This window comes from Ochlerotatus camptorhynchus, unplaced genomic scaffold, assembly GCF_037179485.1.
Source record: "Ochlerotatus camptorhynchus isolate MF236.1 unplaced genomic scaffold, CSIRO-AGI_Acam_v1.1 ptg000485l, whole genome shotgun sequence".
NCBI classification, from domain to species: Eukaryota; Metazoa; Arthropoda; class Insecta; order Diptera; family Culicidae; genus Ochlerotatus; species Ochlerotatus camptorhynchus.
Genome location: NW_027040970.1, coordinates 547,944 through 557,994, shown reverse-complemented (window position 1 = coordinate 557,994; position 10,051 = coordinate 547,944).

Here is a 10,051-nt window from a genome sequence, read left to right as displayed (position 1 = left end):
ACAGCTTCGAGTCCATCGTCTTATTCGTCACGAACACTTTGGTCTTTGCTACGCAGCTGCATATCCCTTGCCAAATCATCAGTTTTTTTTTTGGAAAATTTGTCCATAAAAGCAAACTTAAACTTCGCAGGAACATCTCCTCGTGCCGTCGCCATGTAGAATTTTTGGCCAGGAAGCTCAAAACCTGCTGGTAAAATTTCCGAGCTCGAGTTTTGGTGACGAAACATTGCTTCAACGTTCTGTTTGGTTGCTTGCTGGCTCAATAAGAACGATATCCTGCTCGCAAACGAATTCTTCGAACGGTACTGCGAGCAGCAGCGTATTTTTGTGCGATTTGATTATCTGATAGTCCAGGGTTTGCTTTGACGGTTCTCAACACCTTCTGGTTCAGCTTGCGGTCATATGTTCCACTACAACGCTTACCTTAAGGCACTCGATCCACGCTCTTTCGCTCCTTGAAACGTTTGAGCACATCATACACGGTTGATTTGGTGATTTTCAACGTTTTTGCGATTTTTATTGCAGACCACGTTGGATTATCAACGTGGGTGTGCAGATTTTTTTCTCTCCTCTCGGCTTCCATCTGGAATAATATATGACTCACTGCACGAAACACCGTGAAATTTATACAACAGAAAGTGGGCGCCTAGGTAAACAAACCGCTGTAAAATAATTCTTGCAGCGGTCACTTTCCATGCCGCTGCAACACAATAAGTGATTCTGGATTCTAACTGGACAGAACTTTAATAGGGTAAGAGTGTAAATCTTTGGCCCTAGTGACTTCCTAATTGGTTCTATCTTAAATTTCAGTTGTATTCTTTCTTCACCAAATTTAATTCAATGCAAGGCTAGAACAAAAAGTTTACCATATATCTATGCAAATAAAACCATAAAAATTCATTTCAAATTTGAGATAATCACTATGATGATGATGATGATGATGATGATGATGATGGTCCCACTTCTTGCCCCTACAAAGGTTTGAGCTGGACGATTTATCTTTAAGATAATTAAATATACCATTTTAACCAGGTTAGCAAACAAAATTGAAGTGGTTACAGATACAGATATACATTTTCTCTAGAGTTTACAATTGCTTCATAGCGATACATATGTGGAAAAGCTTAGGCGTCCACCTTTTAGTTCACATTTTTTTTTACCTAAAATATTCATAAGTATTACAAAAAATCAGGAGTTAATGAACAATCAACAAAGCATCCACTAGCAACCCCGCAATCTAATGCTATCGTAATTTTGAGCAATGTCAGGAATGCTCACGAACCTCCGACATTTGTCAGAAAATTAACTACCAACTCGAGGTATCTTCCAAATATGCCTCAAAATTACATTGTTTTTTTTTTTACAAATGATAAAAGCCTTTGTAGACTACTTTTTTTTTAAATCTACTACTATTAAATCAAATATTAAAAATCCCATCCCATCACCATCGTTGCGAACAAAATAGTTATTGCAGTGCTATAATAACTATTAAAAAGTAATTATGACAGCTATCCATAGAAAATAATCCGTTAGAGATAACTTCGTCATATTACATAATTTGTCAATTCATAAAAAAAATCACTAGACAACCATCCTAAAGACAAATATAGAGGCAGCAAACAGTTAATTACTTTAAAAATTAACACCATACTCAAATAAACAATTCTTTGCTTCACTCACAACCATTGTAAAGCATCCAGAGAGCTGCTATTCAAACACTAGCACCAAAAACGTGAGGTCGTATCATAATAGGCATACTTAACCTACTCGAATGAAATGAAATGTAACTTTAAAACGGCGTTCTATTGAATTAAATAGCTCGGAAAGAAATATAAATTTACATACACACCTGGACCCTACCACCTATCGACCCATCAACTCATGAACCGGGGACTAACGGCATTACTTCCCTTTCGAAGGAAGACGTGATCAGAGATGTTATGTCTCAGAACATCCCGGCGGCGCTGACTGGGATTGAACCCAGGCCTGCTGGGGTGAGAGGTAATAACGCTTATCCCTACACCACCGGTGCCACTATCCTAGCCTTTTGTCATAATGATTTACTGGTAAGATTGCTGTTTGATCGTATGTGAAATTTTCCCCGCTACAACTTTTAGATTTAGATCAGGAAATATCGAGTGTAGTATGAGTTTGCAGCGAAATTTTGGGAAATGATCAGGACCTGATTTAGAATCGATTGAGCTTGGTGGAGCAAAATAGATATTTTTAACCACCCTACAGGTTATATAACGTCGCGATCCACTAATATCAAACAAATTCCGTGAAACCTACAGTATGTTGGTATTTCCTAGTACAAACCACGACAAAGAGATAATATTCGAGCGAAATGGGGTTTCCCCGCAGTATGATCATTGTCAAACAGGTTACCAATTATAACAAACTTCATCCATCGTCTCTGTACGCTTGCCACTGATCTTTCCTGCTTCATATTGAGATAGTGTAACCTGTAGGTCATAAACCAGTGAAGAAGTAAAAAATATACTCATGTAGAATGATAGTCATTCAGTGAGGTTCATAGTGGCAAGAAGGCGAAGATGGCTGCGTTAAAATATCTTGGATTATGTGTGATTATAGTGTTCTGTGGTTTACTGCAGACTGTTCATGGAGGTAGTTTTAGATTTAATTGATATGTTTCAAAGTATATGCATAAAAATGAGAAATTTTCCGTAGATTGGCACTTCAGACTAGACCGACCAATATACTACGATAACAGATTATCTACAGGACATAGAAGCTTGTCCCAGAGAGCCGAAATAAAAAGTATTCTGGCTTATGATGCAGACACATATCGGTGGGATTGGATAAATATTAGTATGCCACCTCGGAATTCACAAAATATGGGACAAGATGGAAAGACTGCCGCAGGAGAATCTTATACGACGTCTCAGGCGCCTGATAGAAAATCGATCAAACAAATCAGAGTGTACAATAGTGACACTTCAACTTGGGAATATTTGAATGTGTATGCATAAGAATCTTCTACCGAATAAGTTTTTTATAACCAATTCCTAACCAGTGCGAAACCTAACTTTTTGTCAGTGCAAACAAACGAGTAAGCTGACGTCAGTTTAAAAGACACACATAATCTGGATACCCAATCCAGCTTGGCTATAAATCAAAAATAAATTCAGTAGTCCTGTGCTTATAATTGTGGTTCATAAAAGAAGTCGTCGAAAAATACATATATACCTTTTTTTCACGACTTGTTCGTGATCGTTTATCACAGTTCACTCACAACTGTAGTCAAAGAAAGACGATAGCAGCAGTTGTATCTATCGATGTTTTTTCCTTGATTTGTTTTCCGTTGATCTTGTTTTCCGTGCTGAGCACCAATGCTACCGACGCCAGGAAGGCAGCTCCCACAACTGGACCCGACCTATATATGAAATGAAATGTAACTTTAAAACGGCGTTCTATTGAATTAAATAGCTCGGAAAGAAATATAAATTTACATACACACCTGGACCCTACCACCTATCGACCATCAACTCATGAACCGGGGACCAACGGCTTTACTTCCCTTTCAACGAGTTAGAGTACCCTCCAAAGGTGCGCACATTTGTCAGTTAAAATCCGATTCCTTAGCATCAAAATCAAGTAATGACACCGATATTGACCATGCATCAGAACCCTAGTCTAAAACACAAACTAGAGAACAACGATGGAAAATCGTCGGTTGAAAAACTGTGCGCTATTAACAAGGCATACTAAGATGTGTTCCTTTGATTACAAAAAATCCTATTCCCTTAGTTTGAAATAGTTATTACTAGGCTTCGGTGGTAGTTCTTACATCCCGTAACGCACCACGAAAAAGTAACCTTACACCGTTACTGGGCAATTAATGAATTTTGAGTTGGATGTTTAAAGCCATTGAAATGGGGAAATAAGCAAAAGTAAAGCGAGTCATCCGGGAGAAATTCTCAGTGAAGCTACGCTTCAACCTGTACACAGGTGCATTCTCACAATACAATGGGGAATATATTTTATGCCGGGAACAAAAACATGTGTTTTTATCCAGGAGGAACACCGGATGAATTTCTACCCCAAGCGAAAGGCCCGGGAGCATCCAAAAAAGCTACAATACAAAGAAGAAAAGCAACGAAACAGTGAACAAAGCGGTTGCAACACGTACGCTGGTGTAGAGTTGGAGGTGCATCATTGGACAACAACGATAAGGAAACAGAGCAAGCTGGTAAGGTTTTTGAGGAAGCGGTGGTGGAGATTGATGGAGGTCGAGAGAACAGTGGACAGGAAGCAAGCGATGCCCAAAAAGAGCAGCCGCCTATTTTGCAGCATGGAAATGGCGTTTATTACTTTTACTAATTAGGGATAGTAGACAATACCGAGCAGGATCACATAAAGGATGCAGAGGAAGCTAAGCGGCTGGTGCCCTTTGCTCACAATAACGGTTATCAGCATAATGTAAACCGTTTTTTACAGCTGATTAATACCGACTTATCGATTTATGGCACAAGCTTGGCCGGTGTTGCTTGAGAATCCTTGTTTTCCCCTGGTTGCAACATTTGATATTTACCTTTACGCCTGATGATGTGTTCGTCCTCTCTGATTAGTCTTCCTCACTGGTTTTCTCTTCTTGAATCACTGATCACTTTGGATTTCTTTTTCAAAAATAACTAATACAGCTGTTTTAGGTGATCTTCGAACATAATGCACCTTTAATGAATTAAAGGTCATCAATGATTAATGTTAATTGAACATTTTCTAAAAAGTCGCCCTTAACTGAGCCGATGGTATGCAGTATTCCAAACTTCTCGCCCAAAAATGTCTTGTACTGTATGGAAAGCAAAAGCAAACGTTTAGTTGTTACTCATCACACTAGCTATTATATTGATGATCTTAATCGAAAATTCAAAATGAAGAAACGATTTCAAATACATAAGAATATATCCTTGTACCTGTGACAACGGCATCCAGCAGTCCAAGTTATAACTTCGACCATGTTTTAGTAACGTTTTCGTAATTCTCCTGTAGATCCTGCATCGTTTCCAACCAGCATACCATCATACTGTATATTCCGTCGAGCTTTAATGTATTTAATCAACCCATGAATACTTCAGCAATACACTAAGCACTGCTGTGTTTGACTTATCACATTTCCACTCGTTTTAATAACACTTGTTCGCTCAACCAATATACAAAATCGTCAAGTTCGTGAACTTAACTAGTCAGAACGCCGTTCAGACCAGGTTTAATGAAAATCACCATGGATTAACGGAGAGCTTGAGCAAGTTTGGTTGTCTAAAAAATAAAGCACAACTGACTAAAAACAAATAAAAAAAACCTGAATTTATCCACCTATGGTGTGATCAGACCCTTCTTACTTATTCAAGTTTATTTATTTTATTGTCATTATCTGTGACCAAGCCCCCCACCCCCGTGTCATCCAGTGACGCTACGCCACTGCCTGGGGGTACCCGGAATATATCCGGGTGTAGTCTATTTGGTGAGGCTACCAATCACCTCATCATCGTATTTTAATGTGATTTAATGGGTTTTAATTCAATTCATATTCAAGCAACTTCCCCGGGGTACCCGGAACATGTTCAAGTGTGTCCAATGTGGTCTGGAACACTTAACACGACTTGCATTGATCTTATTTTTGAATTCTGTAGTAATTTGATGTGTCGCATGATGGTTTTAATACGTTTTCCGTTAAATCCAGCGTGAAGGCCCATATTCACCGGATCTTATTCCGGCCATATCTCCGGAACCGGTTCACCGATTCCATAACCGTTCAATAGCGTTCAATGGAACCCCAAGACCTATCATTTGGCGCCGAGTTTGTCCAAATCGGTTGAGCGGTTGCTGAGAAACGTGAGCGCATTCATTTCGTTACATACACACACACAAACACACATACACACATACACACATACACACGTACACACACACACACACACACACACACACACACACACACACACACACACACACACACACACACACACACACACACACACACAGACACAGACACACACACACACACACACACACACACACACACACACACACACACACACACACACACACACACACACACACACACACACACACACACACACACACACACACACACACACACACACACACACACACACACACACACACACACACACACACACACACACACACACACACACACACACACACACACACACACACACACACACACACACACACACACACACACACACAGACATGTTCCGATCTCGTCCAGCTGAGTCGAATGGTATATGATGGTTTTGATACGTTTTCCGTTAAATCCAGCGTGAAGGTCCATATTCACCGGATCTTATTCTGGCCATATCTCCGGAACCGGTTCACCGATTCCAAAACCGTTCAATAGCGTTCAATGGGACCCCAAGACCTATCATTTGGCGCCGAGTTTGTCCCAATAGCGTTCAATGGGACCCCAAGACCTATCATTTGGCGCCGAGTTTGTCCAAATCGGTTGAGCGGTTGCTGAGAAACGTGAGCGCATTCATTTCGTTACATACACACACACATACACACATACACACATACACACACACACACAGACATGTTCCGATCTCGTCGAGCTGAGTCGAATGGTATATGACGGTTTTTCAAGTGATATCTATACCCTTCTTTGTAAGAAGGGTAAAAAAATATATTGCCCTTTTTAGTGCCTAAATCCAGTTGATTTTTCGTTATCAAACTACGCCAATATCATCAAAGTAAAAAAAGTAAAATTCCGTTGTGTGATTTTGGCAAGGTGCTCTAAGGTATTATAAAGAATATCTAGATGTAGCACCAACATAATCCGAACATGTTTTCCGTCGATCTTGTTTTCCGTGCTGAGCACCAATGCTACCGACGCTGCTCCCTGGACCCTACCTATCGACCCATCAGCTTATGAACCGGGAACCAACGGCTTTACTTCCCGAAGGAAGGCATGATCAGAGATGTTATGCATCAGAACATCCCGGTGGCGCTGACTGGGATTGAACCCAGGCCTGCTGGGGTGAGAGTTAATCACGCTAACCACTTCACCACCGGCGCCGCTTAGAATCAAGAGATGAAATAATTTAAAAAATGCTCGATTTTTCTTACACACTATCACCCCCGTAGTGATAGAATTCCCAATGAAGCTGTCTACCTTCTGAACGCCCTTGATCTTTTGAACAACTTTGCTGAAGACTCAATTTTTCTAGGTGGTCGGCATCATGAGATAAAACAATTTAAAAAAAATTAAAGAGTTGTGTCCTAGACACGAGCGCAGTATGACGTAGAACCACGCAAAATTGATGTTTGTCATGCATTTTTGACTATTATACTTATTATTATGAATGGGGCGGGGCAGAACGTATCTTTTGTGCAGAATATGGAAAAAAGGATGAACTTTGGATGTTAGTCTAATAGCATGTATATAGATACCAGATATGTTTTACAGTCAGTTGTTAATAATTTACCAACATAATATCATTGGATGTACGTCTCCTCTTAAGCAATTTTTCTGAAAATTTTGGCTTTTGTTCTTACTTATAATTGTAGTTTGCTTAAAATTTATTTCCCGGAAAAAAGTGATCGTCGAATCCGTGTCTTTTTTGAGTTGACGTTATAGACGGGGGAGGGGGGAGGGATATTTTGTATATCCAAGCCACATTCCTTGTCTTGGTCCTGCTTGCTGCATCTTCTCGCATCCCATGCAACGTTACCTTCAATGATGCCCAGGCTAATACAAATGTGGATGCTGCAAACCTTTTCGCCATGTTCTTCGAGAGCGTTTTTAGTAAAGTGTCACCTGTACCAAGGCGCGATTGTTTTGCTCACGTTCCTTCGCACAACATCAACCTACCCGTTATGCAGTTTTCCGCAAATGAAGTAGTAGAAGTCATCGATGAGCTTGACATCAAAAAAAGGATCTGGGACGGACGGAATACCACCCCTGTTGCTGAAAAACTGTTCGAGAGAACTAGCGAACCCAATTGCTCGCTTATTCAACCGATCACTTCACGAAAGAACCTTTCCGACAGCTTGGAAAGCTGCTTGCATCGTTCCTATTCACAAATCTGGCAACTATAATCAGGTGACAAATTATCGCGGCGTATCTATAATTTGCTGTCTCAGCAAAGTGTTTGAAAGACTGGTACACAACGTTCTATACAACGTAGCGTCTCCCATCATCTATGATGGTCAGCATGGCTTTATGAAGCATCGATCTACAACAACGAACCTCATGTGTTACGTCACAGCACTGTCTCGCGAAGTAGAAGAGCGGCGACAAGTTGACGCGGTGTATGTTGACTTTGCGAAAGCCTTCGACACTGTACCGCATATTCTAGCCGTGGAAAAACTGAAGCACATAGGTTTTCCAGATTGGATTACAGACTGGATACATTCGTACTTGTGCGATCGTACTGCATATGTTACGGTCAACTCGACTCGATCCCGCACTTTCAAAATCACGTCTGCAAGGAAGCGTTCTGGGACCATTAATATTCAACATTTTTATAAATGACCTGTGTCTGCTGATTTCCTCGTTTAAGCTTTCATTCGCTGATGACCTAAAAATGTATCGTGTCATAGCTTCTCTTCCGGATTGTATTGCCCTACAAGAAGATATTGATACTATACTGGTATGGTGTGGCGATAACGGCATGCGGGTCAATAACATGAAGTGCAAAGTTATTACCTTCGGTCGCTGCAATAAACCCATTCTTCATCAATACAAAATGGAAACTGCATCATTGGAACGTGTGTCGTCCATCTGTGACCTTGGCGCTACCATCGATTCGAGGCTCAGATTCAACGAACACGTGAGCATTACCACTGCCAAAGCTTTTTCTGTGCTGGGACTCATCCGTCGCCACGCTTCCTGTCAGACGAGTAACGATGCAGCGGCTATTTATTTTCGATGTCATTGGAGGATCTATCGATTGCCCTGAACTTCTCGCACAGATCCCGCTCAACATTCCTCCTCGACGGTTTCGGAGCTCAGCTTTAATAGCAGTCCCATACTACAGAACAAACTACGGCTACAACAACCCTTTCGATTCGTGTCTTCGCTTGTTCAATGTTGTCTGTGACGAATTCGATTTTAACTTGACTAAAAACGTTTTTAGAAATAGGATTAGTAGTAATTTCTAGTTTATAAGTAAAATAGTTCAGTCTGTACGACTAGTCGAAGACGGTGATAAATAAATAAATAAAAATAAATAAATAGAGGAACCAGATATGTTTTACAGTCAGTTGTTGGTAATTCATCGAGTGTATGTCTCCTCTTAAGCATTTCTTTTTAAATTTTGGCTCTGCGTGTAAAAAATTTATTTTACTTATAAGGGGCTGTTCATAAACTATGTAGACAGAGTTTAAGGGGGGGGCTGGAAATTATCCACAGCCCATACAAATAAAAAAATGTATAGACAATTGTCTACGCAGGCGGGGGGACAAGAATCCAAAAAAAACTGTCTACGTAGTTAATGAACAGCCCCTAATTGTGGTTTGCTTAAAATTTATTTCCCGGAAAAATGTGATCGTCAAAGTCCATGTCTTTTTCGGGTTGTTGTTAAGGGGGTGGAGAGGTTGTTGTTAAGGGGGGGGGGAGGCGAGGTTGTTGTTAAGGGGGGAGGGGGTTTTACATACATAATTTTCTAAGTCTCAATCCTCATTGTGGTAGCCATGGTCACGCCGTGATCCACCTTTAGCCGCTGTCTTGGTCCTGCTTGCTGCAGGACCTAGTGCCACGCCATCCGCAGAATGATGTGCACCCAAGTGGTATTCGATTATGATGACTGGGTTTGGGAAAAACGTTTAGTTCATGAAAACAGTGATACAATTATCATTTGCACATTTTCCAAAAGTTGTTCGATTAATAATTGGAAAAGTATTTATTTAAGCAGATTTGTTAAGTAATTTCCTATCGATTGGTGTATTTGGATTTTAATTTCATCTATAAATGACAAAGTTACAAGCGTTCAAAACCTAACACTATTTCACCACACATATTTTTTGATTTGCACTCCAGTATATTCGACAAAGACTTAGT